General features: G+C 38.3%; 1 pseudogene; it reads left to right on the top strand.

Moving 5' to 3' along the window:
- Positions 1-3,078: 3,078 nt before the first annotated feature.
- LOC102886514 lies at positions 3,079-4,850 on the top strand (annotated as a pseudogene).
- Positions 4,851-17,178: the final 12,328 nt, after the last annotated feature.

Genomic DNA, 17,178 nt, shown 5'->3' with positions numbered 1-17,178 from the left:
TCCAGTGGCACATCCTGAGAGGGGTTCAGCTGAAGGCCAAATGTAGCCCCAGCCTCTTCCCCTCCAGGGCCACCTGTTAAGATGTAGCAAGCAATCCACAGATGCTGTGTTTACAGTTGCCTCAAGAGGCCACACCGGAAACCGAGGTCAGCTGCCATCCATGTGAGTCCAAGTGCTGCTCAGCAAGTGGCACAGGATTCCCAGAGGACACAACTGGATGTGGCTTGGGTGGGGCCATGAGTTGGGGGAGGCAGAGTTTCACGGAGTCCTCTGGGCAGAGTGACCTCTGTTATCCAGTTCGGTGACATCTCTGCTATGGCAGAGCTGTATCTGCACACTGGGTGGGGAGAGTGCTCAACAGAACAACAATGGATACTGCTAGCACTTCTGACAGGTAGAAAGCCTTACCTCCGGCCTTCACTCCAACAACTCAGTGTCACCCTGTAAGTCCCTGGTGTCCCCTGAGCAGCTAGCCCGGTGCTGGTGCTCAGAGCAAGTCCATCACTACAAGTCTGCTCATGGACGCAGCCCCTTAAGAGGCATCTGCTGCTGCTGCTGCTGCAGCCTCTGTCCCACTCAGCCGCTAGGGATTGGGCAGCCTTGCATCTTCGCCCCTTCCTACCTCCAGCCATTGCAGGGTGATTTGTTATTTCTCTCTCTAGTTGTAGGGCTTCTGTTCCTCTAGACCCCAGGTGACTTTACTTGCCGTTTGCTCTGTGTTTCTGTCACAAGTTGATGTGATCGCAAGAGGAGATGAACAAAGCTTCTATCATCTACACCATTTGGCCCAGCCTCCCATAAACATTCTTGATTAGAAAGTTTAAGTACCTATCTGCTTCTAGTACATGGTCAAAAAGTAGTTACTAGACACTATATATATATATGTGCGTGCGTGCGTGTGTGTGTACATATATATATATATATATATATATATATAAACTCAGAAATACATGCATGCATGCATGCATGCATACATACATACATATGTACACACACACACATACATACATACATATATATTTCTGTCTATTTGCAGATGTGAGTCTGGAGGATGTAAAACTAGGCCTAAGAAATCAGGCCAGTGCAAATTATAATGTAAGTGGACAGGGTCATATACAACTCTGATACTGTATCTTTAAAACGCTATTAGTAGTTTCAGTGGACCAAGGATAGCTGCTGTTTAATTGAGCAGATACTGAGAATGAGTTAGATTTTATAAGAGCTTTTTTTAAAGGTAAACGAGCCATGCAAAATGTACATATTGGGACACAAAGGGTAATAATATTGGGAGGGACGAACCTGATTCTATTTTGACAGTATTTCTCTTCAAACTGCAGATTATGACAGGCAGCATGACCAGAACACTTCCTCCTTCTAATGTTTGTATTCTTCTGTCTCTCACACTCCTATAAACAGCTCCTCTGCAGATGATTTCAGGTTGCTACAGTACTCTCCAGAGCAAATCACTTATAATGATCTTTCTCTATGCAGTAGAAATAAAGCTGGAATGAGAAGAATATTGAACAGTGACTGCGTGGGTGATTTGGGGTCCTGAGCTGCAGCTCAGTGAAATTCCTCATTTATCTCCATGCTAAACTCCCAGCAGAGAGACTTCGGTTTCTGGCAGTACTCGATCGTCCCTTTGCCGATCCTCTCTTGCACTGTCTCAGCAGCTAGAATGTTTGTTGACCTGAGTCACTGTCCTTCACCACTTCTGGCAGGCCAGGAACATTATTCCATGTAGTAGAGGGAAACGCAGTCATGCTGTTATCTTACTCCCTTTGACAGCCTAGCAGCCACCTTCATCAGCTGGGGCTAATTTGCATGTCGATCTGGCCAGACTAAGGTGACCAGAATCCTGACACAATTCAGATTCATGAAATGCATTGGCAAGGCAAATAGAAAGTTAAGTGGAGAGCGGGATGGACAAAAGTGCTGATCTGTAAAGAGATAACAAGTGATGAGAACCCACACATAGGAATCAGGAAGATTCAGAGAACAAAGCAGAACCTCAGCCCCGAAGGAAGCGAAGTATTGAATACGGATTTAGTCATTGGATGTGGGACATAATACAGATGTTGGGTTGCAGTGAGCCAGGTAAAAACCTGGTTGCCCGAACTAGGGTATCATGGCAGAAAAACAATGTAGCTGATTTGGATCTGTGCTTCTAACTGATGGATCTAGGAATATTTACTCTACTTAGGGGAGGAACTGATTCAGTACTTAGAAGAGATGTGGCTTATCTTTAGCTGTGGGAGTTAGAGGGTGAAGGAAGGCGGAAATCAGGATTGACCGCACCCACCACATTCTCTCGTTGCATATTTCAGGCCTTCTTCTCTTGTTGATTCATCAAGCGACCTGGCTGGTGCGAGAGTTGGTAATTTAGACCCTTCATAGGATTGGATATGAAACAGGCAAACTAGCATTTTATGTTAGCTTTAGCGCTGGTAGGCGTGGCATCTTTTAACTTGTCTGGGCCTCAACTGTTCTTGTCAGTGAAGGGGGACAGAGTGGACATTAATATGAATTTGTGGTTTATACTCAGTGGGGTAGGTAAATGGAAAGTACAGGGCATAGTGGCAAAAACGTGACTTAGCTTTCTTAGCAAACAAGTCCCTGGAGGTCAGAGTGTATGTGTTTGATTAATTTCACAGTGTACCATGTTTGGAGAGGCACTTGTTAAGTGTATCTTATTAGGAATTGATCCCTCACAGCAATATCTTTAATATTGGACACATAACATTTCAGAACTGAAAGGAACCTTTAGAAATTCATCTTAGGGTCACTTTCTGGGCAGCTCTATGGCTGATGCAGCCAAGACCTGGGTTATGGCAGGAGAGAAGATGCGCCAGTCTGAGTTCAGTTCCAGAAGGCTGGGTTCTTATGCTGCCCACATTGGGAGTCACCAGGGGGCCTTTCTAGGGTCTTCATTTTCCCTGTGAGGACCTGGTGAGGTTCTTGGGGGTAAAGCCCACAGAAATGTGCCCCTCCCTCAAGACTGCATCCCTGGAGTTTCTGGCACCATCAGCTTTTGCTCCAGGAAGTTGAAAATGGCCCTTTGGCTATGTCAGGTCTCTAATGGGAAGTGTCACAGTTTAACATTTCTGTTATGGATGGCTTTTTATATCTGCAACCTGAACTGTTTTGCTTTCTGTTTATTTCAACTTTAGTGAAGTGACTCAGCCATTTAAGAATGTGCCCATCAAGGGGTCTTGGCCCCATGGACCATTCCCAAAAAGGTTTTATCCGTGTTTCACTCGAGGTTCAATTCAAGTATTAGAATTACAGTTCAAAGCAAATAACACTGATGATACAATAGATAATCATACTGAAGATCCAGAAAGAGGCAACAGAAAATTCTCTTCTGAATTGGGTATGATTCTTAATGAATGTGATCAGGAGTTGAGAGGCTTGGGGTATCAGAAGCATGTCTTCAACATACTTATTAATAGCCACTTGGGCTGCCATAGAGATGTGCCAGATACAAGGAATGCAGCATGTAAACACAAGTCTTGCCCAGCCCCTGGTGTCGTTTTTTCTTTCTACAGTGAAGTCTTGTCTGCTTTGCTCCAGACCATGCACATTGTCCTAGATAACACACTTGCCTAGACTCTTCATGAAGTCATCCTCCTGTACAATGACAGTGACTTTGATGATTTGAAAGGGGAACTAGATGAGTATGTCCAAAAATACCTTCCTGGGAAAATTAAAGTAATAAGAAATACTAAGTGTGAGGGATTAATTCAAGGAAGAACGATCAGAGCAGCTTACACAATAGGAGAAGTCCTGGTGTTCCTGCACATCCACTGTGAAGTGAATGTAATGTGGCTGCAGCCCTTCCTGGCTGTCACCTGGGAAAGACCAGCAGACGGTTGTGTACCCGGTGGTCAACATCATCAGCGCAGGCCCGCTCACCTACAGCTGGTCCCCTGTGATGAGGGGAGGGTTCAACTGGGGGCTGCACCTCAAATGGGATCTCATACCCTTCTTGAGCTCAGAGGACCAGAAGGAGCTACTGCATCAAATCAAGTCACCTACAGTGGCTGGAGAATTGTTTGCCATGAATAGAAACTACTTCAATGAACTTGAGCGGTATGACAGTGGCGTGGATGACTGGGGAGGAGAAAATTTAGAAATAGCATTTCGGATTTGGATGCGCATCCCTTGCTCCTTTTCTGAAAAAGGTCATCATATAGTTCTCCTAAAGGCCAGGACACCACGACAAACAATTCCTTGAGGCTGGTACCTGTTTGGTTGGATGAATATAAGGAGCAGTATTTTTCCTTAAGACCTGATCTGAGAACAAGAAGCTGTGGAAATATCAGTGAGTGTGTTGAATTGAGGAAGAAGTTGGGTTATAAATTATTTAAATGGTATTTGGATAATATTTACCCAGAAATGCACATCTGAGCCCAATATCAAACCCTAGCAAATCATTTTTATCAGTAGAGGGCCAAAATGCCCCCAAAGTCCTTCAACATGTTAGGGTCTATTATCTCCGGACCGACAAGTGTCTGGTGGCCAAGTCAGAGGGAGGGCTAGTGGTGCTTAAGGCATGTGACTACAGCGACCAAAATCAGGTCTGGATTTATAATGAAGAGCATGAATTGGTTTTAACTAATTTCCTTTTTCTGGATATATCGAAAACTGGCTCATCAGACCCACCATGACTCATGAAATACCATGGGACAGAAGGATCACATCAATGGACCTTTGGGAAAAATAGTCAGCTGTGCCAGGTGTCAGCTGGACAGTGCCTGAGAGTAGTTGATTCACTGAGTCACAAAGACTATGTTACTATAGCAATCTGTGATGTCTCCTCTTCACAGCAGTGGCATTTGGAGAGTTAAGGTGGCTGCCATGCCTGGGAAGATCAGCAGAGGTAAGACAGCAGATACACTAGAGATTGAAGCATTGAGTGACCATCGGAAGGTAAATAAGTGTTTCACCAAGACATTAAGGTCGTTTCTGAGCTGCTGTTGAGGAATTTTTTGCTTATGGTAGGAATCCAGAATACAATTTTAATATAAAGTGTAAGGTTTATACCGAAGGACAACACCCAGGAAATTGACATGCCTATCCAAATTTATTTATGCTTCTATTTTATTAAATTGATTGTGGTGACATTTGTTAATAAGGCTACGTAAGTTTCAAGTTTACTATTCTATACTATATCATCTGTATATCACATTGTGTGCTCAATATCCAAAGCCTAGTCTCCTCCCATAACCACGATATTGTTGTCTGTATCGTTTGTTTGATGTGTTTGCTCCTTTGTTGATTCGTTGATTTTTGTTTTATATCACATATGAATGTAATCATACAGCTTTTGTCCTTTTTCATTTGACTTATTTTGCTTAGCATGATACTCTCAAGATGCATCCATGTTGTCGCAAATGGCAGTATTTCATTCTTTCTTATGGCTGAGTAATATTCCGTTGTATGTATGTACCACAGCTTCTTTATCCATCGAAATATACTTAAGTTGTTTCTATGTTTTGGTCACTGTGAATAATACTGCAATGAACACAAGGGGACATGTATCTTTAGGAAGAAACGTTTTCAAATTTTGGGGTAGATACCCAGAAGAGGGATTGCTGAGTTGAATGGTAGCTTTATTCTTAATTAAAAAAAAATAAATTTATTTATTTAAATTAGTTTCAAGTATACAGTACATTAGTTAGACATCTATATTGTTCATATACTCTTAATTTTTTGAGGACCCTCCATACTGTTTTCTGTAGTAATACCCTTTAATAATGGAATGGCATTTATCTGATCATGAACTTGTCATAATTTCCTTAGAAGACTTCATATGACATAGTTTTTTTAACTTCTATTATCATATTCTAAATAGATAATTTTAAACTGAATCCACATTACTTTTAACATCAGAAGGCATCATTCGTAAGATTATATTTAAAGAACAGTTAACTATTAAAAATTATTTAGATGAATTATTGTACTATGTACATTTAAAACAAAGGAGCCTTTTAATTAAAAAAAGAAATCCGTCTAGTCCAATCCATTTTATTTTAAAATATGTATGGAAACTGAGGCTTGGAGAGGTGTGTAACTTGCCCAAGGTCACATAAAAGAGTTAGAAATGGAGCTTCAAACAGATCAGTGATTCTCAAACTTTTGAATGTACCAGAATGACCTGGACAGCTCATAAAGAACACAGAGGCCCAGGCTTGTTGAAGTAGGTTAAAGGAGGGGCTTTTGTATCTCTACTAAGTTCTTCGGGTGATTCAGATACCCACCAGAATTCTAGACTGATCTAGGCCATGCTGATCCCTGTAACATTAGGTATTATTTCAATATTTATTCTATCATATCGTTCATTATATCAGAACAGGGCATGATGGCATTTGTGTTTCTTTATACTTGCTTCAAGGCTGTATCTGAAACTGAGAGAACTTGGTATCGCTATCACTGCTTTGATTGCCAAAATTAACCCTTTATATTCTGTTGTACTTTATTAGAAGAAAGCATAATTTACTACTGTTAGACCTGCCCTCAAAGTTAAGAAGATGGTTAATACATTCTAAGAAGATTGTGTTATATTGTGTGGCATAATTTTACGTGCTGTAGGACTTTGGGGGTCAGGGAGTAGAATTTCCTGATTAAAGAAAATAATACGTGATGGAAAGTTGTAGAAAATAAGAAAAAGACAATAAACAACATTTGTGTATTGCAAGACATAGATCGAAGAGGCAATACAGGTTAGTGAGTGAGCCCTGAACTAATAATGATTGTTATAGGTTAGGTTCTCAGCTTTCCTGGATTGGCTAAGATATTTTAACTTTTTTATGTACCTTGGATTTTCCATCTAAATATCTAACAACAGCAATTCTGGTTCGCTAGCTTACTCTTAGGGATGTTTGAAAATGAATACTGGCAGTTTGACTTTTCAGGCTCTTTCAATCGATGTGTTTCAGACCTGTGCATTACTGTTATTCCCCAGAGCCGTCTTTCTTAGATTTTGTTGTTCTTTGCAGAACTTGTTGCATGTTGAACAGGGTGTTATTTTCAGTGTACAAGTCTTACATTTCTTTTGTTAAATTTCTTCCTGAATTTTTATTCTTTTTGATGCTGTCATAAGTGGAATTATGTTCTTAATTTTATCTTTAGATTGTTCATCGCAAGTGTATAGAAATACAATTGACTTTTTTTTGTATATTGGTCTATGTCCTGCAACATTGCTGAACCCATTTATTAGTTTCCGCATTCTTAGGCATATGTATATATAAACAAACTGATTGACTCCACATTACTTTTAACGTCAGAAGCCATCATTTATAAGATTATATTTAAAGCTATCTCTATTCATAAATTTATGTACAAATTTATGAATAGAGATAGCTTTATTTCTTCCTTACCATCTGAATAAATTTTATTTCTTTTTCTTGCCTAGTTGCTTTGGATAGAAACTCCAATATAATGTTGAATGAGATGGAATGTCTGTACATTGTCTTTTTTTAAGTTAAATATTATTGGAGTGATGTTAATAAAATCAAATAAGTTTCAAGTGTACGATTCAACAGTATGTCATATATATATTGCATTGTATGTTCATCATCCAAAGTTAGATTTCCTTCCATCACCAAATATTTGACCTCTTTTACTGCTATCTACTTTCCCCCTTCCCCCCTCCCCTCTGGTAACCACTGGTCTATAGTCCATGTCCATGAGTCTCTGTTTGTCATGTTCATTTGTTGCTTTTAGGTTTATATCCCTATAAGTGATATCATGTGATTTTCAACTTTTTCTGTCTGGCTTATTTCGCTTAGCATGATTATCTCAAGGTCCATCCATGTTGCCGCAATGGCAAGATTTCATCTCTTCTGATGGCTGAGTCATATTCCATTGGATATATGTACCACAGCTTCTTTAGCCAGTCATCTATCGTAGGACACTTCGGTTGCTTCCATGTCCTGGCCACTGTGAATAATGCTGCTATGAACATCGGTGTGCAACTATCTTTTCGAATATAGGTTTTCAACTCTTTGGGGTAAATACCCAGTAGAGAGATTGCTGGATCAGTTGGTAGATCAATTCTTAGTTTGTCAAGGAACCTCCATACTGTTTTCCATAGTAGCTGTACCAATTTGCAGTCCCACCAGCAGTGTATGAGGGTTCCTTTCTCTCTACATCCTCTCCAGCACTTGTTATTACTTGTCCTGTTGATTATAGCTTATTCTAACAGGTGTGAGATAATATCTCATCGTAGTTTTGATTAGCATTTCCATAATTGCTAGTGAAGCTGAGCATCTTTTCATATGCCTGTTGGCTATTTGTCTGTCTTCTTGGGAGAAGTGTCTGTTCAGGTCCTCTGTCCATTTTTTCATTGGATTGTTTGTTTTTTTTTTATGGTTGAATTGTATGAGTTCTTTGAATATCTTGGACATTAGGCTCTTATAGGAGATATGGTTTGCAAATATATTCTCCCATTCGGAGAGTTCTGTCTTTGCTTTGTTGATGATTTCTTTTGCTGTGCAGAAGCTTTTTAGTTTGATATATTTCCATTCATTATTTTTACTTTTATTTCCCTTGCCTTTGAGGTCAAATTCATAAAATCTTCTTTAAGTCCAAGGTCCTTGAGTTTAGTTCCTATGTTTTCTTCTGTGCATTTTATTGTTTCACGTCTTATATTCAGGTCCTTGATCCATTTTGAGTTAATTTTGGTGTGCGGTGACAGAGAGCAGTCTAGTTCCATTCTTCTGCAGGTGGCTTTCCAGTTTTCCCTGTACCATTTATTGAAGAGGCTTTGCTTTCTCCAGTGTACATTTTTGGCTCCTTTGTCAAAAATTATTTGCCGATATACACGGAGGTTCGTTTCTATGCTGTCAAGTCCATTCTATTGGTCTGTGTGTCTGTTTTTCTGCCAATACCATGCTATTTTCATTATTGTCACTTTGTAGCATAATTTGAAGTCAAGCAGAGTGATACCTCTAGCCTCGTTGTTTTTTCTCAGGATGGCTTTGGCTATTCGGGGTCTTTCATGCTTCCATACAAATCTGACGATTGTTTGTTTTATTTCTTTAAAAAATGCCAATGGAATTTTGATGGGGATTGCATTAAATGTGTATAATGCTTTAGGTAATAAGGTCATTTTAACTATGGTTATTTATCCAATCCAAAAACATGGAAAATCTTTTCATTTCTTTGTATCTTCTTCGATTTCTTTTAATAATATCTTAGAGTTTTCAGTGTATAGGTCTTTCACATGTTTTGTTAGGTTTATACGTAGATATTTTATTTTTTTTGTTGCAATTGCAAAAGGAATTGATTTTTTTACTTCTTTTTCTGAAAATTCATTATTAAAGTATAGGAACACTATTGAGTTTTGAACATTGATTTTGTATCCTGAAACTTTACTGCAAAAAAGTGACATCTGCAAAAAAGTGACAGTTTGACTTCTTCATTCCCTATTTGAATGCCTTTTACTTCTTTCCCTTTCCTGATTGCTCTAGCTAGGACTTACAGTACTATATTGAATAATAGTGGTGATAACAGACAGCCTTGTCTTGTTCCTGATCTTAGAGGGAAGGTTTTCAGTTTTTTACCATTAAGTATGCCATTAGCTGAGAGTTTGTTATATATGGCCTTTATTATGTTAAGATACTTTCCTTCTATACCCATTTTATTGTTTTAATCATATATGGATGCTGTATCTTGTCAAAGGCTTTTTCTGCATCTATCGATAGGAAGATATGATTTTTACCCTTTATTTTGTTTACGTGGTCTTTTTCATCAGCTATAAGTATGAGTACACCCGCTTTTCTCTGGATGCCATTTGCTTAGAGTATCGTTTTCCACCCTTTCACTGAGTATTTGCCCTTGCAGCTGAGATGTGCCTCTTGATGGCAGCATATGGTTGGGTTTTGTTTTTTGATCCAATCTGTGCTTTTTTATTGATGAGTTCAGTCCATTTACATTTAGGGTGATTATTGAGATACGAGGTTTTTCTATAGCCATTTTATCTTTTGCTTTCTGGCAGCTCGGTGTCTCCATTGTTTCCTCGTTGTTGTGTTTCTGTCATTTTAATTTGGTGGTGTTTATGGGTTTTCCCTTCGTTTACTCTTGTTTTATGTTATGTGTCTCAGTTCTGGATTTTTGGTGTGTGGTTACTATCAAGTTTATTTAAAGGATAGTATATGTACATACATACATACACACACACACACACACACACACAGATACTCACACACTCACACACACAGTAGTCCATTTTCTTCTGTACGTGCCTTATCTCCATCCTCCTTTGTGGATTTGGATCTTTACTCCCTTCTGTTTTCTGTTTTTGCTGTCTCAAATTAGCCCTATTTATGCTGTATGTTCATTTATTTCTAGGCTTCAGTCACTGTTGTCATCTCTTTCTAGAGTGTTTTTTTTTGCCTTTACCCATTATGTAATATTTAAGCTTATAATACCCTGTTCTTAATAAGGGTTCACTTTTCTGCTTCTGTCTGCCTGTTAGTCATCTAACTCATAGTTACGTATTTGTTGGTCCTTTCATTTTAGGTAGAATGACCCCCTTCAGCATTTCCTGTAATACAGGCCTTGTGGTGGAAAATTTCTCCAGCTTTTGTATGTTTGGAAAGGTCTTTATTTCTCCTTCATATATAAAGGGGAGTTTTGCTGGATACATTATTATTGGCTGGTAATTTCTTTCAATAGTTTAAATATTTGGTTCTACTCATTCCTTGCTTATAAGATTTGTGCTGAGAAGTCCAACGATAGTCCAATGGGTTTTCCTTTATAAGTTATTGTTTTCTTTTCTCTGGCTGCCTTGAGAATTCTTTCTTAGTCATCGATTTTTGACAATTGTAATATAATGTGCCTTGGAGAAGGCCTTTTTGGGTTGAGTTAATTGGAGATTTCTATTTGCTTCTTGGAAGTTCTTTCCATAGGTTTGGGAAATTCTCTGCTATTTGAATATGTTCTTTCCATAGGTTTGGGAAATTCTCTACTATTTGAATATGTTCTTTCCATAGGTTTGGGAAATTCTCTACTATTTGAATATGTTCTCCATTCCCTTCTCTCTCTCTTCTCCTTCTGGTATGCTCATTTACTCACATTGCTTTTTCCAGTGGTGTCAGATAGGTCTTGTGGAGTTTTTTCACTTTTTTTCATTCTCAAGTCTCTCTCTTCCTTCTGTATAATTTCCAAATTTCTGTCTTTGACACCACTATTTTTTTCCTCCATCTGGTCAGCTCTATTTCCTAAGCTTGCTATTTTATTCTTCATCTCTTTCAAATGTGCTCTTCATCTCCAGAAGTTCAATTTGGTTCTCTGTTAAGGTTTCGGTCTCCTTAATGAATTATTCTTGTTGTTCATTGATTTCGTTTAGAATCTCTTTGAGCTGTCAGTCAGAATTTTCTTGCATCTCATTGAGTTTTTTCAGAAGTGCGATCTTGAATTCTCTGTCATTTAAATCACATATTTCTATGTCTTTAAGTTTATTTTCCAGATATTTTTCTCTCTTTCCGAGCTGCTTTGTCCCTTTGATTGTTCATGGTGTTTGATGGACTATTTCTTCACCTAGGCATTAATGGGAGTGTACTCTGCTTTTTTTCAATAGAAAATTTATTACATAGTGATCTCTCTTTAGTAGGTTGATAAGGGGATTTTTCTCTTTTTATTTCCAGTAGGTGGCGTCCAAGACTCTTGGGTCTCTGCTGTGAGGCTAAAAATTCCCTTTCCTCTCTGGTGGGCCGTGTGCCTCTGCCACCATCCCAGGGCTCTACCCCCATTGGAGGATGCAATGGGCAGTGGGGCTTCAAGCCTCTGAAGGGGCCCTGAAGTCCTATTACTGCCCCAACAGTCAGATGCAATGTTCCGCTGTTTCCTTCCGAATCAGCCTGACTGGGTAGGGATGGAGTTGATCAGGAAAGGCCCACGGTGTGTGGCCATGTCTGTTGTCAGAGTGCTGTCCCCCAGGTTTCAGCTGTCTTGCTCCTATATCACAGCACCTGTCTTTGGTACTGGCTGTACTGTATGTTTCAGTACTGGTTGCACAAATTTTCCTGGGGCTTGGTGGTGCTTGCTCTGAGAGGATATGGGGGTAGGGTATCCTGTGGGCTGGTGTTGTGGAGATGTTGCCAGGCTTTGTGACTCAGCCTACCACTGCGGAATGGCAGTTGCTAAGACACAGCTGTTGTCACTCCACACTCAGTCTCTGCCTTCATTTCTGCCTTGATCCTTGGGCTCTGCTGCACGGAATATGCTGATCACTCAGGCACCACTGCTCAGGGCCTCAGAGGACCAAACTCTGCCACGAAATCTTCCCTCCCCCTCCTCGTGCAGGAAGCTCCAGCTGCATATTGCAGCTCCTTTGTTTCTGTGTCCTAATCAGCCTCCCAGCCTCGGTACAATTTGCCCTCCTTTCGATGCTCCAATGCACACATCTCTCAGATGTGCTTGTGTGCAGGTTGGGTGTTATTTCTTGAATTGTAGATGTTCAGATTTTTCTTATTTCAAGAGGAGAGATCCAGGGAGATCCCTCATGCTTCTGATGTCCTCTGTACATTGTTTTCTTATTCTTGATCTTACCGGCGAGCACATTCAGTCTTCCGTCATTGTGACATTAAGTATGAAATTTTCATAGGTGCCCTTTGTCAAGTTGAAGAAATTCCTTCCTATTCCTAATTTGTTGAATGCTTTTATGGCAAATGGGTATTAGACTTTCTCAGGTACATTTTCTGAATCTGTGGAGAAGATCATTTGGTTTTGAACTTTCTTCTGTTAGTATGGTATAGTACATTGGTTGGTTTCTAGGGGTTAAACTAACCTTGCATTTGTATGATAAATCCCATGTGGTCTAGCTGACATCCATTTGCTAGTATTCTCATTGGTTTGTTGAGGATTTTTGTGTCTATATTTGTAAAAGATACTCAGACCGATTATTTTTTTAAATGTTTCTCAATTTGGATTTGTGTCATGTTTTCTAGTTGAGATACAGATTGTATATTTTTGGCCAGAATACCACGTAAGTGATATTGTGTCCTTCTCAGTGTTTCATACATATCACAAGATGCATAATACAGATTTGTCTTATTGCTAGTGATATTAATTTTGATGATGTGTTTCTAAAACAGGTTCCTTGGAATTTTACCTGAGGTAAGCAATATTTGAAGTTCGGAACAGTAGAAATAAAGCTGCATGAATAAGGTTTAGACAGCCACTGTTTGACCTTTGGGGTAACAAAGATAGCAGACTTTTAAGAGTGGCTTTCCAAGTTGGTAGTTACTGCTATTTTGTCATGTTGAATTACTTTGGAAGAGTCATGATGATCATACCAACTCTCTGGAGTACTGGGTATATCATTGGGTAATATAGCATAAAGAATGACGCCTATGGGATCTGGTTATCTGAGTTCAAATTTTAGCTCTGCAATTTGTAATTGTGTGATGACAGCTAAATTACTTAACCTCACTAAGACTCAATCTTCTGACTTGAGAGAGGCTAATTACTGTATGTACCTCATACAGATTTTATGAGGAAATGAAATAATAAACATTCAAATGTTAGCTGTTGATGACACAGGTAAATTTATGGCATCTGGCCCACATGCCAATAAAAATATGCGCATTCTGTGTTAAAAATAAATTTTATTGATTTCTGAACTCCTCCTCGCCCTGAGTCTTTCAGGTTCCTTCTCTCTCAGGCATTTACTCCTATTCTGATAGTAAGGATATTTATCTTTTATAACGTACCTTTAGAAAGAAGCAGCTAGAATTCAAAGAGGTCAAACATTTTAAGGAAGCCTACAAGAAGATACATCATCAGGCACAAAGGTGACTTACGACCAATTTTCAATGACTATAAATTTTATGAACACGCTGTCTCGTCTTCCCCGTTCCTCCCATGTTGCCTGCCGCTATCGTCCTCTGAACAGCTCCGCAAAGGAAGGACTGAGGCTGAAGGAATAGGGTTCAAATCCCTCAGTCAATCTTGCTGCTTTGCTAATAGGGAGAAAGGAAGAAGATTGAAAATTAGTGAGTTAAATGAGGTTTCGATATAGTTTTCGTCGTTAATATTCTCCGTGTACCCTAGCGTCTTAGGATATTGAGAGTTGGTTGTCTCTAGGAGTATTGGAAAACTAGGTAGTGCTAAAGAAATATCCCATGGCAGAGGCAAAGTACTTTTCCCCTTTCAGGAAACACTGACCCCAAATTCAGAGACCATATAAAAGTAAAAAAGCAACCTATTTAAGTTATAGCTTTTTTCTAGATATATTGAGATATAATTGACATATAACATTGTGTAAATTTTGGTATACGACATGATTTAATACATCTATCTTTTGCAAAATGATTGCTACAATAAGGTTAAAGTAACACATCCGTCACCTTACGTAATTAACATTTATTTTTTTGTGGTGAGAACATTTAAGATATATCCTCTTAGCAACTTTCAAATGTATAATACAATATTGTTAATTATAATCCCCATGCTGTACATTAGACCTCCAGAACTTATTCACCTTATAATACTGTTTGCAACTTTGACCAACATCTTTCAATTTACCCCTTCCCCCAGCCCCAGCCCTGGCAACCACCATTCTACTCTGTTTCTATGAGTTGGGCTTTTTTAGATTCCGCATATAAGTGCCTGATAACACACAAAGACAAACTCAACTGATTATAAAAATTTAGAACAGAATTCGAGGTAAATATCACAATTTAAATGTTCACTTTTATATCATGGCCAGTTAAAGGGTAGAGAAGAAGAAAAAGAGAGGAAAGACAGAAGATAATGTTGGGAAAGGGGTAGAAGAGGTACAGGAAGAGAAGGCAGAAAAGGGTCCTTCTTAAAAGAAACAAATGGTTGTTTTCTATCAAAGCATGGAAATCGAAGATTAATATATCTACTGTGTAAGATCACCTAGGATTAAAGATATTAAGGCCATTATTATTAGGAAAATGGAGTTGTAGAAGAGATTAAAGAAGTAGGGTTGTTTACTCTAAAAAAGAGCAAACTGGGAAAGAGGTAGGTTGATTTCTGTTATATATCTTAAAGACATAAAAGGAAGAGGAGTCAGACTTCTATTATATGGCAGAAGCTATAGAGAACGAAACTGTCTCAACATACTATTTTCAAAAAGTAGTGAGTGTATTCTTCACTGGAGAGACTTCAGCATCATGGAGCTTTAGTTTAGGGGACTTAATTTAAGGTTATCCTGACCTTGTGGTATGTAGACTATTAATGAATTCTTATGTATTTTCTTTCACTATTCATAAAAGATGGTGCGGAAAGCTTTTGTTGTCTTGCCTTAATCTTCTGGAAGGGGGACCATGATGTCATATGAACTATGCAATAGGGGGCTTCTTCAGTAGGAACTGACATTTTAAGATAGGCCATAGCATTAATGTTCTAGTAACCTTCTATTCTTGTGATTCTATTTGTAATGGCTAAAGAGCCAGAATAAAAACAGCAAGTTCATGTATTGAATTTCCATTCAGCCTTCTATTCCCAATACTATATGTTTCATGGAGGGCTTTCACCTAGATTAGAAACCTGACTAAATAAAACATCTCTGAATTTTTGAAGTTCTTTTATTTCACACCAGTGAATGAAATTCACTTTCATAATTTACTGGTACAAGTGGAAATAGAATCGGGTGAATAAGAATCAATAATTTAAATGATGACATCAGGTTTCAAATTGGACTGTAAAGTGTATTAAAATGCATTGTAAGAAATCTGTATAAAGTATGTTTTAATATGTTAATGCTTACAGATTTCATTATATTAACATTTATGTTTTTCAAAGAGTTTATTTTCCCCCTTTCCCCCTCAAAGAGTTTAATAAGTCACAGCAGATGCTATACTACCTCAGACCCATTTTCTCGCCAAGTCTTCTACTATTGGAGAAAAGGAGTTACTTATGATATGGATATTTTGTTGTCATCCTTCAAATAAAAGTAAGAAATTTCAATGTTAAGGATAACTCATTCAGGAATCTATGTTTACTGATGAGGTTTTAAAGAAAGTCTTACCAAGTAAAGGGCGATGCACTTAAGCAGGAGGATTATAAAAATCATTAAAATGCTAATCTAGCTTTTAAAAGCTATTCTTTTTTCTCTAAGTGTAAAGAGGGTGTTTGCTTATTCATTATCTATTCATTCTAAATAGGATAAATCATTTGGGAATTAAAAAGGAAATGGTTGAATAAATTAGCTACAAAATCCAATATTTTAGTTTCTTTTTATATTTACTGGGCTTGAATTTCTTTAAAAAAAAACTTACCTTAGATTTATAAGATTCAAACATATGTTCATCTGACACATAGATCTTTTTGCTCTAAAAAAAAATAGCACACATGTCATTGTTTTTAGTGAGAAACGATCAATCATATTAAAAGGTAACCTACAGAATAGTAGAAAATATTTGCATATCATATTTCTGAAAAGGGGTTAAGATCCAAAATATATAAGGAACGCACACAACTCAATAGCAAAAAAAATAATCCATTTAAAAAATGGATGGATGAACTGAGTAGACAGTTTTCTAAAGACATACAAATGGCCAATAGGAACGTGAAAAAGTATTCAACATCACTAATAATCAAGTAAATTCAACTCAAAACCACAATGAGATATCACCTCACACCTGTTAGGATGGCTCACATCAAAAAGAGAGGTGATAACAAGTGCTGGAGAGGATGTGGAGAAAAGGGAACCCTCATATGCTGTTGGTGAGATTGCAGATTGGTTCAGCCATCACAGAAAACAGTATGGAGTTTCCTCAAAAATTAAAAATAGAACTACCCTATGATCCAGCAATCCCACTCTGGGTAGATGTACAAAGGAAATGAAATCAGTGTCTTGAAGAGATATCTGCATTCCCATCTTCACTGCAGCAATATTCATAATATTCAAGATGTGGAAATAACTTAGGTGTCAACAAATGAATGGATAAAGAGGTTGTGAAATTACACACACACACGCACATATATGTATGTATGTGTGTATATATATATATATATATTTCAGTCATTAGAAAGAAGGAAATCCTACCATTTGCCACAATATGGGTGGACCTTGAGGGCATTATGCTAAGTGAAATAAGTCAAAGACAAATACTGCATGTCACTTATATGTGGCATCTAAACAAGCCAAAGTCATAGAAACGGAGGGTACAGTGGTGGTTGCCAGGGGCTGGGGGGGGC

Source organism: Pteropus alecto, unplaced genomic scaffold (assembly GCF_000325575.1).
Source record: "Pteropus alecto unplaced genomic scaffold, ASM32557v1 scaffold587, whole genome shotgun sequence".
NCBI classification, from domain to species: Eukaryota; Metazoa; Chordata; class Mammalia; order Chiroptera; family Pteropodidae; genus Pteropus; species Pteropus alecto.
Note: the sequence above shows the minus strand (reverse complement) of the source record. Positions and strands in the feature narration are given on the sequence as shown.